Raw genomic sequence first — 15,667 nt, 5'->3', positions numbered from 1 at the left:
TCGTTGTTTTGTTCTCGCGCTATATCTATTTGAACACTGCCGGCACTTTTCTAATGTGTTAAAATACACGTGCTTCATTCGTATTGATTGTATTACAGCGTCAAACAGCGCTATTTTTAGCCGATCTGTAAATACTTGCAAGGCAGCCATGACAATGGGAGCCTGATGGCGGTGTTCCTGTGGTCTGCGCTCTTTCGGGCCAGCTTTCCCTCTATAGTACTCAACTCTATGCTTTCGCGCGATAGGGTTTTACTTTACAAGTCCTGAAAAACGTTTTACTGAGCCACTCCTTCTGAAACCCGATGAGTGCTTGTTTCCTTCCTTCATGGCTCAACGCAACTTCTTCTTTCCTCCTGGCCTCGCTCTTCATCTATGCTTGTTACCAAAAGCAGTCCTGAGCGTGCCGTAACGAGCTGTTCCTCGCACCTTCCTGCCCCTCGCGGCCTCGCAGCGCGTCGCCTCGGCGGTGCAGGCGCTAATTGAACGCACACGGCGAACTTCGCACGGACAACCGTTGCCACGGAAAGCAGGAACGTTGGCACGCATGAAGCCTGGAGTGTCGCCGCGCAGAAGTTGCGCCCGAAGGGCACAAGCACAAAAACCTCGGCCTAGTAGCGGGGCAACCCACGCGAATTAAGAGAGCGGGCGAGCCTGCATTGGGAGGCTGCAGAGCACGCCTCTCTCGTCGTCTCGGCCTACCTTTGTTGCCCTGGTGTACTTTTCGCAAAACAGTTCGTTGCCTCTGCGAACCATTAGTAACCGCCTTGGAAGCGAGGATCGCCCAGCGTTGTGGCGGAAGTTGCTTCTCACTTAGAGCTGTGTACAACGACGGCAGCTCAACTTTTACCGCAAAAGCTGTTATGACTAAAGGAAACGAAAACCCGTCCGCCACGGGTTGCAATAACGGTCTTGATTGGCTGCGTCGTCAGTTACGTCGTTCTCCACGTCGCACACAAGCGCGCGCGCTGTTCGGAGCGCCAATAGTGACGCCATTCTCCGAGTCGTACGCAACGACGCGTGCCATTGGCTGCGCCTTCGGTGACGTCGTTCATCTCTTCGCAGCCTGAGCAACCTAGCCCGCGCGAAGCATTCACTTTAAACTTCCACGTGCAGAGGGAATCGATCGTACGAACGTCCGAACAGCACAATACTTTCCAAAAGCTGCGCTGACCGCTGATCCGTGAGAGAACTCATGTTCGCCGGGCTGATGCAGCTTTCCAAGGACATGATGATCATGCGTTTGTCAGCTCAAATAAAGCATTAGAATTAGAGGCGTGGGTATTGGTATGCGAGCTTAGATGTAAAATTAGTGTCACTATTTTGCTACCTTAAGGTAGTGGCGTAGCCAAGGGGTGGCACAGCACCCCCCAACCCCCCGCCTTGCAGGAAAAAAGGTCTAACTACATCTTTGCCTTTAGCTACTAAGATGTTCGCAGGTCAGCTTCGTGAACTGCATTTCTGTCGTGCGCTGTTGTCTCGAGTGGCGGTGTCCGTGTCGGCGCAGCAAGAGTGGTGTTTCGTTGTTGAACAATGGTAATTTAGCGGTACAGGTAAAATAATTTGTTTCTTCAGAGTCTTTCTTAGGCGGAACCGCGGGCTTTCCCGGCGCACACTAGAGTACTCGCGTACTTACAAGTAGCACCCCGGCTTGCACCGAAGACACAGATTCCAAAAGTAAAAAAAAAAGTATGAGGTCGGCATAAGTTCCGAGGTCGCCTTTCAAGTCGACACTGTTAGAAGCTCAAAGCGGAAGTGAAAGATAAAGCCGTGACCAAGAGGAAGCAGAGGCGCTGCTCAATCAACAACGCGCTCATCTCTCCAGCATATGTATACTTGGGGTGATGCACGTGTTTGTACCAACAGGAAGCAAGCGGGAAACTTAACTGCGCAGTGCTTGCTATTATTAAACCCTGCTCCCACCAGGAACCGGGAACGCTCGTTTGGCTCGGCGAGAAAGCGCGAAAGACGGTGAACAGCCGGCAAATTCTGATCAATTTGTGGAATGCCGAGCTTTCCCTCTCTCCCTTTTTCGCTCTCCTTAACTTCCATCGAGCGGTCCTTGTATAATACTTCCTGCGTGCGCGCTTAGCGTGGTCCCAACGCGCCTACTCACTCGCGTCTCCACTTTTCCTTTTTTTCCCTAACTCCCTTTCCTAGTGATTCCTAAACAGGAGCGGTATCCTCTTATATTCCCTAAGAGGAGGAAGAGTGAAAACTGAGAGAAAAAGAGGGAGTACAGACGTTTCCGAAAACAGCTCCTTGGACGCCACCCCAGCCTCTTCTGGGCCGCGCAAATCGGCTCCACCTCCACCCCCCCCCCCCCCCCCCCCGAAAGTGCCCTGCCGAGGCTGTGACGTCAGTTTTTGCGTTCAAGCGCGCACTCCAGCATGGCGGCGTTTCTTTTTTTCCCTCCTGTGAGAAGGTGTAGAGTGAACTAGCACCAAGGGACGTTAAACAGTGCAAGAGTCGCTAGAGTTTTCAAGGTAACAAGAAAAATTAACCAACACAAAAGAAGCCCCCCTCCTCCCCCAAAAAAAACCGCCAGGCCTGCTCGTAACGCATGGCAGAGTCAATCAATCAATCAATTTCATTTTACTCAACAATTAGGTATGGCTTGGGAATGCTTATTTGTTATTTTGTCTTTATTATTCTTATTTATGAAATGAAGGAGAAGTGAAGGCAAGAAGTGTGAAAAAAAGGTGTGTCTTGTTTGCTAGGTGCCGTCGTTGTAGTGGACGGAGAGCAGAGGCCCTGACTGAATTCCGGACGCGCGATCCGCCACTCATATATACACACACTGCCTGTGGTCGAAGAGTGCGGGGGAGAGGTCGGCACCCCCACTGCGCATGCTCGGCTTCCTGATCGAGTCAAGCAAAGCGGCAAGTCAAGCGAAAGCCAAGTAAAGACGCCCTTGACTGAATTTCCTTGAAGCGCGTTCCGCCACTTCCTGAGTTCAAGCTATGGCGATTTTTCCAATGTATTGGACATCAAATGCTCAATCACTACAAACATTTCAGCGTGTTTCTTCCTCAAGAACCAGTTGTCCAATATTTTGGACATCTACGAGTGCCCTCTATAGAGTTTTGTCCAAATTTCGCCAGGAGATCCCGAAAGAAAGAAGAAAACATGGTGGCATTCAACAAAGCACAGCGTTCTAGGAGTGTAACGGTGAAAATTAGGGTCCGCTTTTTTGTAGCTTTTTTATATTTGTTAAATTTTGAATAATAACTTGCAGTCATTCCAGAATTTGTCACAATTTTCCTTAGTAATTTTGCTTTGTGTTGCTGCAGGCCCGCTACTTAACGCTTTAATTAAGTTTCAGCGTCCAATTAATTGAACATCACGCCACACCAAAACCACAAGCATCACGGAAATAATAAGCTTCTCTTTTTATCTTCGTCATCTACACACCAAGTTGTGGAAGCTTCGGGAAATTCTGGGGACCAAAATCCAACCCGGAAGTCGGGAGGATATACACACCGCCCCCGTTTGAGGAGTACGGGGGAGAGGTCCGCACCCCCACTGCTCATGCTCAGATTGCTGAACGCCCGCCTGGAGCGACGGTTTTGCGGGTGTCTTCCAGGGCCGGCACGAGACGAGCCGAGCATTCGCAGTGAGGGGTGTGAACGGCGCCGCCGCTGCCGAAGCGTAATGTCGTGCGACTGAGAAATGCTCCGCGTTTAAAAGTGTTCAACGATTTCGAGTACTTCGCACTTAGCCACCGTGTAACGCAGTGAGCCGTCTTGATGTGCTTAGAAAAAGTGGTAAACGATTCAGGGTACATTTCACTCTACTACGTTGAACAAAGAGCCGTCCCAATTCTGAAGAAATGCGTTTAGAAAGAGTGGGTAACGATTTAGAGTACTGGGCACTCGACTGTGGGAGAGCACAAGGCTGTCCCCGTGGGCATCGAATTATAGCAAGCACTAGTTCATAGTGGAGACAGCCTATAGGCTAGTAAGGATACACTAAAGCAAGACTGATAGTTGGGCTAGTTGGTGATGCATTATGGGCAGTAAAAGCACACAAACTCAAGGGACGGAGAGAAGACACACAAACAAGCGCAGCGCTTGTTTGTGTGTCTTCTCTTCGTCCTGTGAGTTTTTGCGCTCTTACTGCCCAAATATTAAGGGTACACGGGCAAGATCACAAACTTAAAGAGCATGCATGACCGTCCAGCAGACATCCTAAGGAATAAACGAGAAGTGGCTACTACTACAAACACGAGACGTATGACCGATGGCGCGTGGAGCTTCTCCCGTGAAACTGCGACTCATGCACGATAGCTTGAAGTTTGGCCGAGTTTACATGGTTGGCACTTTCGACGTGCTGTTTAAACTCTAAGAGAGCCATGATTGAATTTTTTTTTTGAGCAAGCGCTGACAAGGACAGCGCTTGCGGGAGTAAGCGCTGTCCTTGTCAGCCTCTTCTGTCTTCACTGCGCTTCAACAAAAATTTTCAATCATGAACGTTATCCAACTAGCCCAACTTGCCACCTTGCTGCTCTAAGAAAGCCACAGGAAAGCCACAGGTAGTGGCCACAGGTGGGTACGAACTAACAACTGTTTATTTGACTGAAACAGGGCGCAAATGTACGGAGTGAAAGGAAGAAAGCGTTAGCCTGCGCAAAACAGACGACAGGAAAACAACTGTCGTCGTCATACCGCATATCGTCAATTGTGGCCATGTGGTTCTACTTCTGGGTTTCGTGTGTCTTCGTGTTCAAACAGCGCGTCACAAGTGTAGATTAGATAGATTTGTGGGGTTTAACGTCCCAAAACCGCTATATGATTATAAGAGACGCCGCAGTGGAGGGCTCCGGAAATTTCGACCACCTGGGGTTCTTCAACGTGCACCCAAATCTGAGTACACAGGCCTACAACACTTCCGCCTCCATCGGAAATGCAGCCGCCACAGCCAAGATTTGATCCCGCGACCTGTGGGTCTGCAGCCGAGTACTTTAGCTACTAGAGCGTCACAAGTGTCAGCTGTGAATATGTGGGAGGCCGTACGGGAGAGCTCCGGAAGTTTTTGACTTCTTGGCATTACTTAACGTGCACCTAAGTCCAGGTACGTGGGCCTCAAACATTTGTCGCCTTCATCGGAAATGCAGCTGCCACAGCCAGGATTCAATCGCGTGACCTTTCGGTGAGCAGTTGAGCGACATAACCGCTAAACCACCGCAGCGTGCCGACAGTTGCATTGGGAGCGCCTGAAGGGTGCAACCGCCCCTAACCCCGAATATGAACGCGACCGAACGAGAAATCCATTCGTCGCGAGACAGCACCTCTCCTCCGTACACGCGAAATAAACCTGAAGGATAGCCGATGGGGGAGAGTGGAAAATGGCGATGGGAGAGGGGAGTGAACGGCCGAATGGGGCTCATTTTGAAGAAATAGAGGAGACGCTTGCGTAATAAGTTATGCGCGCCTCATGCATGCTGCATGAGGCGCATGATCCCATGTGTCTCTGCTCTGCCCAGTGAACACAGATGCACGATTAGAGCACAACTTCTGCGTTTAGAAGAAATGGTAAATGATTTATAGTACGGTCTATCCTACTACAGAAGAGCACTGTAGGCCGTCGCAGGACGCAACACTCCTGCGGTCATTAGATGCGAAGCAGCTCTTTGACAAGCCTGTGTAACGTTGTCCGTCCGTGTCTCCGTGCCAACACGACGACGCACCGCGCTTCCCCCGGCGCAGATGTTGGGGCGGTGCCAATAGCTCCCGCCTTCCCTTGCAGTCAACACTCCCTAGAGTGTGTTGCTCGCAGTGCGCAGTGCCTGATCTAAAGGGTACAGCCATATCAGTCCATCGGTGGTGTCATTCTCCCCCTTGCCTACGGCGCGCTCGCCGCGTGTCACCTCTCTTTCGCATCACCCTCTCCACTGCTCGCAACATTCGAGCGCGCATCGAGTGAGCACTCTTTCGGCTCGTTTATCTGCGATGGAGGGGACGCCGGAAAGCGGAGCTCTTTCACCCGCCGAAACATGCGCTGAAGCGATTTAGCATAACCCGGCCGTCGTCGGCATTGCGAGGGTTAGCAGAGCCGATCGCGTTCGCGAATGACGACGTCGCCCCTGCAACGCCGATCAGGCGCGAGCCAAGGAAGCCCAACGCAAGCGTTGGCAGCGGAAGACCAACGACACCGACGAGGCGCGAGTCCAAAACGCCAATCGCGTCCGCGCGCAACGCTGCTACTTCGCATACCATCAGGGTTCGCTTTGGAAAGATGTTGTTGATTTTTTTTTATTATTACGCACATGGACACCCACGCGCGCTCCCCCCAAGCCCACCATAGAGAACTAAAGGTTAAGAGTGGACACTCCCGTAGACCCCAGCGGCCCAATCGACCCTAGCACACCTAGTGGTTGGTGAGAGCAAGTGGCGTGCGCTTCCTGTTTCGGTTTCACTGGCGCAAATTTTGAATTACTTTGCATAACCGACGTTTGGCTATGACGAAAGTTCATGATTTCAGACCACTATTCATCGCCCAAATGAATAGTTTTTGTAGGTCGTTTTGATTTAGCGATTCCCTGTTTTTTTTTTTTTGTTCAGTGGTTCGTGCGAATCGGTTGTGACGTAATTTTTATTTCGATTAAGTTATAATAAACAGAGATGCAGGTAATGATAATTCACTACGGTTTTATTCATCGAGCTTGTGTTTTTCTTTTGGAACAAGTGATCAATGTATATATCAGTCAAAGAAACAGAGCATCCGCAATGTTTTATTCAAAGACAAGGTAGAGTATGAGAATATAAAAAGCACAATATGACAAAGGTAGACAACAAATGCATCTCGCCTTACAAATAAATTGTAACAAATATTGTAACAAATACATAGAGAACACAGACAACGCACACATCGCTAGAGTTGGCAGAAGCCGAGAAGCTGGTGAAGTATGACACACCGGGCCAGTGGGTAAGTAAGGATCTATGGCAAAAACACAGCGCACAATGCTGATGAAGAAGGAAGAAGTGACATATACACAGCAATGAAGTCGCGAATCACGCCTGGGGTTAACCGAAATAATGCATGGAAAAAAAGAGCGCACAGAAACCACACAACACAATATAGCAGAAAGGCAAAGGTGCAGTGTGCTGGCTGTGCTTAAGAACAGCTAGCCCAAAATGAAAAAAAGCAGACTTGATGCCTGCTTGTCCTCAGAAAGGTAAGGCTTTGCAGCTTGCTCACTACGTGAAAGACAAACTTTATGCTACAACACTGGCAGGTCTTGTGGCTTTTGTTATGCGTCGCCTTCATCAAAAACTTAAGATCCCAAGTGATTTGCGTCTGGGTGTTGCTGTGACGCTTGCGAGCTAAAATAGATTGTAGTCATCACTTTATCCAAAACTGTGGACTTTAATTGGTGCTACGAGAGCGGTATTACAGGGCTAATAAATAGCAGAAGGAAACCACTTTGGCTCATTATTTTTCACAAAGGCTCTACATCGTACGTTATCACTCACAAGCTATATAAAAATAAAATGGCAGCGTCCGCAACCCCATCAAACTCTACAAGTTTGGGTATTCTTTTGAAAATTTTGATGGGCGAGATGAAGAGGTTGATGAGAAGCTAAAATACGAAAAGCGTGATAACGTGAACCGTGCCCACTTCATACTGTGTTCCTTACCCGCTCGAAGACATTTCAACAAGCGGTTTTGTTATCGATATGTTACTTGAGCTGGAGAAATAAAGCACACACAGTGACAGAGCGAGCCACAGTAAAGTGTACAGTTCGCCCGCATTTGCTACAAACATACAGACAGGACACCCAACATTCTTTTTAAGGTTATGCAAATCACTTCGAGCGAATACACAGTGTCCCTACTCCTCATAGCGGGTAACCTAAACAATGTATGCAACGAAGGAGTGGCTAGTCCAGTTGAGCTGAATATAAGCATATAAGACCATAATGAAGTCTGCTGTAACGAAGTAATAACATAACAAAGCCATTGCAGGATTCGGCTCAACTCGAATACTTTAGTGTAAACCCGCCGCTAATTGCTAACCTTTGAACTTGTCAAGCTGTATGCCTGAGATTGAAGACTGGAACCTAACCCTATCTAAGTTTCGGTTCACAAAACGCACATGCCAACATAAACGAACCCGGCAAAACATTTTCAGAAACTTCGCGCGACACCCAGCAGAGCAGAAATGAAAATCGCCAACACTTGACAGATGGTGATACAAAACATCGCACACTTTCAGGTGATGTGCAGTGGCCTCAATCATGGCAAGAAAGTGAGATTCAAGTTGTTGTATATGCAAAAGCTGCTTCTGATGGCACAGTGAGATTCCCAAAAAGTTTGCTGGGGACGTGGTATGCTTTGAGCATTGTGAAATACTGGTGGGTACCCTTAAGCGTCTCACTGTCGTCTTTCAGTAACTGTGGGCAACTGCAACCGTCACATGCATTCCGAAGGAAGTGTTTGATGAAAAAACCAGCTACATAATATGCAGCGGAATCATCGATAATATGGGAGTGAATGTTTGTCGCAAGTTCAGAGAGATTCCTGGAATGATGCCTGGAGTCATCTTTACATTAGCTAGCCACCTCCTTAATGAACGCTGGGAGGGCAAAGAAAAATATGGAGCCAGAAATCGGTATGCTCGCGGACCTCGGAAGTTTAAGTGAAGAGCGAATTTCTTGAACCACACGGGAAACTGCTTGCCCTTGCGTTTGGGCCTCAAGTTAACATGTGCAGAAAGAAGTTGAAAAACCTCCTCGGTGACGTGCGGTCGGATAACTTCAAGGGCCTTTGAAGTCGATGACGGTGCTTGGTGAGGCTGTCTCCGCAGTCTTTTGATAGTTTTCCGCTGTGCTGCTACTTTGGCTTGCAGATGTTTAATGGTTTGCTTGTACTTCATTGATGGAGACATTGTCGCTGGCACACAGGAACGCACTGCAATAAACAAAAAAAAAATGGATGTAAAAGCGAAGAACAAATAATCCCATACGAGCACTTTCCTCGCTCTTTCAGACCCAAGGTGCACAACTTTCTGTGGTGCAAAGTTGTCGATTCCACTACCTAAAAACAAACCATTCACAATGTTGACAATGCACAAAAAAATGGAAATCACGGAGAGCCCACCCTTACATTTTGTAAGTGCACACGTAGTGTCCTTTTGAGGATAGTTTCCTCAGAATGTCCTAAACATAAAATAGCACATTAAAAACGGCTTCAATAAAAGCATAGTCACCATTTTCTCTAGGGCACTCAGGCGTGGAGCTGTTGGCGGAGACGTCTTCTGGACGGTCTTGTGAAGCTTGTTCAGTGCCTCGGACAGTGCTGTCGGAACAATCTTGCGAGCGGCCTGCGTAAGTCTCTATATCAATCCACTCTGATGTTGAAGTGAACATGCAACTTACCGGTCACACAAGTTCCTTTTGTGACAGCTGAACGACTGGTTAAGGTTTTCTCCGGCAAGACGAAGTCAGCAGAAATTCTTTCACCAGCTACAAGGGAGCTGCCACCTGCAGAGGTTTGGTCAACAGTCAATTTGGGTAAAAAAAAAAGAAATCGTGACACTGAACGCAGCCTGCTCATCGGGGCACCTCAATGTGTGGGAGCCGCTTTTTGAAGCCTATACCGCAGGTCCTGAAGGAATGAAATTACGACAATGTGTCAGTAAGAGGCTTAAAATAACACAAACTGAAGCTCATCCGCACCTTGCTGTGCAGCTTCTGCAGCCATGTCACAGTCACTACTTGTAGCGACGCTCAGAGAACCTGCATATATGTGCAGTTGGTACAAGTTACAAAGCTTGTAGCATGGGGAAACTTAAACAGCTCTTTCAAACGCATAAATTGGTCGAACGTGGAAGAAAAGAGAAGGCACCAACTAGGAAACAAGTAATTTGTGATTTTTGGAATTATCAACAGTGGCAGCTTTCACTAATGAAAGGTATACGTACATGTGCACTCAGGCTTGAAGATAACGTGAAATAGCCCTTTAAAGTCTTTCAAAACAAGTTGCGCAGGTCCAGAGCATCAAAAAACGAGAGAAATGTAAAGCTGCTGTTAGGAAGGAAATAGCCCACAATTCACAAAAATTAAGACTTTCCAAGTGTTACTTCTATAGTGAGGTTTCTCCATCGGCTACAAAGATCTTCACGGTTAACTGTCGCCACTGATTGAATACAAGTGGCTGCTATTGCACATATTTGAGTTTCAGTCAATCACTTACATGGTGCAGCTGGTAGCACACTGGGAACAGTCATTCTCTTAAGCCTTGTGTGCCCAGGGTCCATGAAACTTTGAGCAGTAAAATGGTCGCTACAAACCCTGTACGTTGCGCACAATAGGCTTGCTGGCTTACTCAGGAGATCAGCGCGTCCAGCATACTGCATCCATGCTTCCATCCTGCATTGGCAATGAACTATCAGCTGAAAGGGGAAGTGCTTGAATAGTGATTTTTTATTGTTACCCTCACTGAGCAAGTACGAACAGTAAGCCTAAAGACATGCAAACCATACAAAAGCTTTAACACACCTGCCGTCCCGTGGTATGCGGAAGAAACTCGTCCCAGGCTTCTTGTGAGTTCTGCCATTGTTGAAGCATCACGATACACAGCAGTAGCTGCCGTAGCTTGGACCGACGGACGGCGTGGCATCAGCGCGGTCTGAAAATGTTAGTAAGTGGATGCTTCGCTGTCAAATTACGGAAAAGATATGTGCACGTCATAAGTGTACCAACAAACCCCTTTGAATGATTAGCTAATCGATGCACAATACAAAACCAGTGATACATCTCTGACCCATAAAACTCTGACTTACAAAGATATACGTCAAGACCACGTACAAAGATCTTCAGAAGTTTCGAGGCCGCTATCCCGTGAATGCAATGGTATCGCGGCCTGGGAACTTTAGAACACCTTCGTACGTACGCAGTATCAGCAGTACATTGGGAATAAAAATCGTAGTTGAAATTTATGCGGTAAAATTATATTGGAAACGTCAAAAAAATTGTGAGCAGCTTGCACTAGTGGCACAAGGCTAGCGAAAAAACGAAGATGATGGCCACTTGGCTAGTCCAGATTTGCCTCCGGCACACCAAGAATTATTCGTGTTCCGAGCCTTCGGGAAACGCGTCGTGAAGCATGCGAGGCCCAGCGAACGATTCTCAATATTTTGCACCGAGCCACCGAGCCTATGACCTAGCTGCCCAGCTATGCTCAGCGCACAGACGCTCGCGTCCGTGGCAGACGCAGCACGCGTCGCCTCGGCTTGACGCCGTGCCGCCTTTGCTATACTGCATACGTTGCACTATGTTCCCGTCTAGCCGCCGCATAGAGCCACAAACTTTCTTTTTAGCGAACCTCCCAGTCCTTACAAGCTTCAGAAAAAGGTTACAACTGCGTGAATGAGACGCCACGTAAGAAACAAACTCGCACACACGAAGCGCAACGTGTGTGTGTGCATCTTTCTATGTTTGTTGCATGGTGTCTTATTCGCGCAGGCGTAACCGTTTTCTGAAAAAATGACCCAACAAGACCAACAACATGTCATTCAACAAGCTCCGCTTGAAAACGTGCCTCACCTGTTATCTCACGCACGAAAACGCCGACGCAGCCGACGTTGATGAAAGCGACGAAAGCTTCTCGCTGTCAGTCATGCATGGGCTTGTCGCTGGGTAGATGGTGTTTATGACAGTACGGCTGAAGAACAATAATCGCGTAAGGTGTGTTGAATAAATCGTTTTTATGTATAAAGAACATACCAAATTTGAGCGTATAATTATTAATTTGTGAAAACAATTCTGTTGCATTGATTATAACTGTTTTTTTTTGCGCTTGCGCCCTCTGACGTTTGGTGAGAGCACTAGTTCGTTACATAGTCGTGACGCACTTCCTGAGGCCAGGTTTCGCGGAGTGTCCGCTCTTGTCTTCTTTCTCTATGAGCCCACTGTGATGAGTGAAGAAAACGATGACAGCGACGGAAGTGCGGAACAAGGCGCGTGGGATTTTGAGCCAACTGTGCGCGTGAGGTCAGCCAATCAGCTGATGACCTGTGGTGGCCCATAGAGGTGGCGTGCCACGATTGGGCCACGTGTGATCATTACGTGGCGGTAAGCTTTGTGGCTGGGGACGAGCCGAAGCAGCGGCAGACGGGAGACAGCGGGCCGAAGCGTCGGAAGCAGGCGATCCAGGTTCCGACCAGGGAACGCGGCTGTCCACGCTGCTGCCGTCCAACCACCAGCTGGGGCGGCATTGCCGGCACGAGTACTGCATCTCGGGGCGCGGCCTGGCCTGCTGTTCTCTTCCTTGCCGAGGGCATCGCGGATCTCGGCGAGGCGTCTCCACGGTCCGCCGTTCGGCACAGCGATGGCCGTGGCCTGGCTAATGGCCACGGTTGCGCCGAGCATCGCGTCTCGACGCAAGCTCGTCGCTGGACGGGCTGGCCATTTACACGCATGGAGCATCGCGTCTCCGATCCGGGTTGACTGCTCCGTAGTAGTACCCACGCCACAACTCCGCCAAGCGTCATCGTCACCATAGCGTCACACATCGAGACGCACCCCGCTTCCGACCGCCTGTCGCCGCCTCCTGCCCTGCACCTCGGCGTTCGTCGGGGCCCGCATCTCATTGTGAGGTTTTGGAACTCTGAGCCTTGAACTCGCGTTCATTTGTATTATCGTTCGATCAGACAGTTTTGTTACTTATTCGGCTTCATGGTTTTTCTGGTTCTGTGTTCTATGTTTTTCTTTCGTGCTCTGTCATAAACGTCGCGTGTGTTGTTACCGCGTCGTCTCAAAGTCCATTTCTCCTCGCACGGCACGCAAAACAAGCGTGATGAGCCTTAGTCCCGATAAAGAATATTTTTCATTACACCCACACTTATTCTTGATCGGTGCTCATTGCTTGTCTTCACCGGCGGGCTGCTCTTCTGGCGCCGAGAAACGCTGCAAGCGGAGCCTCATTTCAGAAAGAAGTGAAACAATAGCCTAAAGGATAACAGTCTGACCATCATGTGCATTAGAGGAACATCGTTTTCCCTTTACATTTGACCTTTGCTTATCTTTGGCTCCGTTGAACTGTTAAGGCGCACGACAAAACCGAAATGTAAAGGTTCTTGTTTTGTCACCTCTGCTTCGATAAAACAGAGAACTTCATGGCTTCATCAAGTATCAACTCAGACGCATGACCTGCTGCGATGCTGCTTTGTATACCTGAAGCGTCGCGCTAAACATTACTGAACCAATCCCAACAACTAGAGGGAAGGAAAACATGAGTGCAAGGCTTGTCGCCTTGTACAACGGCTTTTTTTTTTCTTTTTGCTACCAAGAGGATCTCTCGCTTCGCCCTTCGTAACGCGGCTACCATACGTGTATACCATCGCAGCCTCCATTAATCTGCCGCCTCGATCGTTTGTCTTTTCCGGGCCTGTCGTTCTCTTAGCGTGCCTCCTTCAACCGATGGGAGACGCATTGTGTGTCCTTCTGCAGCTGACGGCCGTTTCTATATATGAGGACTGCGATGCCTTTCCGTGCCATTGCTTCTGTTCTTATTTAGTGGGTGTGTGCCACCACGCACCGTCTCGCCTTTTCGGTGCACAATGACCCTGAAGTGGTATTTTGTAACAGCTGCTCTTTACGATTCATTACGTTTTCCCGACGACGGTTGTCGAAATCGCTATGAGTTTTTCAGTGGCCTCCTTCGAAAGTCACCGGGGCATACATCTGTCGCCAGTGTTCGCGGCAGTAACAACAAATGATGTCAGAAAACAAATCACAGCTTATCTCTAGAGTGAGTGATGATGAGTGGGGTGAAGCGTCTGTCAGTCCGTCCGCGCTTCCGTCCGTCCGTTCGTTCTTACTTCCGTCCATCCGTGCGTCCGTCCGCCCATCTGTGCATCTATCCGTCCGTCCTATAGCGTCCGTCTTTGCGTTTGTCTGTCCGTGCGTCTTTCCATCTGCTTGTCTGTCTGTCCATCCGTGCGTCCGTCCGTCCATCTAGTGAACAATCCAAGTACCGCCGTCTCGCATTTTTTCATCGCGATCGTAGTCGCGCGATCGTCTCTCTCCTTCCCCTGTGGCGCATACCCGTCTATCCCCTGTGGCGCATACCCGTCTATCCCCTGTGGCACATATCCGCTCTCTCGGGTAAGTGCCACCGGCGGCTACGCACAATGACAGCGGGGGATGCACAAGCCACGCCATAAAAAGCTTCGCCCCTAAAAAAACAAACACTGCTGGACTGAATGCTGTCTGGAAAGTGGTAGTCTGGAAGATGAAGCCGGGCTACCGCCATGTTGCTTCAGAGGAGCTGTGCTCGATGCGTCCACCTTGTGGGCGTGGTCATATAGATGTACCTAAAGATACACTAGAGATAACTCTTGCGCTAGTGTCTTCGCCATGGTCGCTGAACGATCTTTGCGCCACAGTTCCTTCTAGTTAACTTTAGGAAGCTCTATGGGCATGGCCACTTCACTGTAGCGCTTTCAGTTGACGTCATTGCTCTCTTGACCACTGACTATATCGGCGCACCAAACCCGACAGTATATTTGCGGCGGAAAAAGAAAGTGGACGAAATGTACAGTAACTGGACCCTCATCTAACTTGAGAAATCGGACTTTGCATGTGCGTTCAGGCTGTATTACAGGGTTTGACAACTCACCAGGTGTGACAATTTTGAGCTGATGATCTCAACGTAAACATGGGGCGTTCACGATCACGTCTGCCAAGATTCGCTACGCTACGCACCGCGAAAATGGGTCAAATTTCAAGACGAAACGCTGCTTTCCCTTCCTTTCGCGGGCGTTCGCCCAGAGAACGAGGACATGACGTACACGGCAGTGCTGTGACGGTGGTCCTCTACGTAGAGGACTGTACTCTGACGTTGCCAACAGTAGGACGCGACGTGGCGAGAATCATTTAACAGCACCTATGTATTTTATGTAATTTGCTGCTTGAATAGACGAATGAAACTTGAGATAAATAATGAGACGCAATAAGGGAATGGAATGTGCGCTTATTTTTAAATTTTTTTCCGAAAATCGCAACTAGATGCGGAGCTAATGTGCCTGCGTATTGCATGCGTTCGTGTCCCGGCGGTTAGCGCATCGAACAGACGCCTGCCCTGAAAACAAAAACAATGGCCTTGCGCGCGTTCGAGCACTCAATGTGCACATCTATTCTACCGCGTCTAAGCCAGCGTTTCCAAACCGTGCCGCAGAAACTGGCAGTAGACCAACAGATTCTTCTCATATATCGATGAATTGAAAGCTTATTTTATCGTGACGTCACGTGCACAAACTGCTCACGTCCCCGATTGCGCCGCGAACACGGGCAATGCCCGGAGCAAGTATAGCGCGCTCGTTTTTTGGAGGCTGTTTGGAGGCTCAGAGGCTGTTTCGGGAATCTTTTATAGCACAATCAGGCAGAAAAGCATCTCGAGAAGACGACATCTAGAGGTCCAGCTTTGAATCTTATTTTATAGTAAGCTCAGCGTTTACGTAGAAACTTTTATAGCACAATCAGGCAGAAAGCTATCCGAAAAAAACGACCTTCAGAGGTTCAGCTTCGAATCTTGTTTTATAGTCAGCTGAGATTTTGGCACGTCACGGTAGTCTAGTGGCTAAGGTATACTCGGCTGCTGACCCGCAGGTCGCGGGATTGAGTCCCGGCTGGGGCGGCTGCATTTTCGTTGAGGCGAAAATGCT

At 48.9% G+C, this 15,667-nt stretch overlaps 1 protein-coding gene and 1 long non-coding RNA gene across 4 annotated transcripts in view; one reads left to right on the top strand and one right to left on the bottom strand.

Moving 5' to 3' along the window:
• Positions 1 to 15,667, top strand: part of LOC119185000 (protein dispatched homolog 1-like) — a 495,836-nt gene that overhangs the window by 269,063 nt on the left and 211,106 nt on the right. The window lies entirely within an intron of this gene.
• On the bottom strand, positions 8,705 to 9,551 carry LOC142769181 (uncharacterized). The gene is made up of 3 exons (XR_012885696.1): positions 9,378 to 9,551; positions 9,209 to 9,322; positions 8,705 to 8,910 (listed from the first exon to the last, which is right to left on the bottom strand). It is a non-coding gene; the product is annotated as an uncharacterized LOC142769181 (long non-coding RNA).

This window comes from Rhipicephalus microplus, chromosome 8 (assembly GCF_043290135.1).
Source record: "Rhipicephalus microplus isolate Deutch F79 chromosome 8, USDA_Rmic, whole genome shotgun sequence".
NCBI classification, from domain to species: Eukaryota; Metazoa; Arthropoda; class Arachnida; order Ixodida; family Ixodidae; genus Rhipicephalus; species Rhipicephalus microplus.
This window is presented reverse-complemented; position numbering and strand designations above follow the sequence as displayed.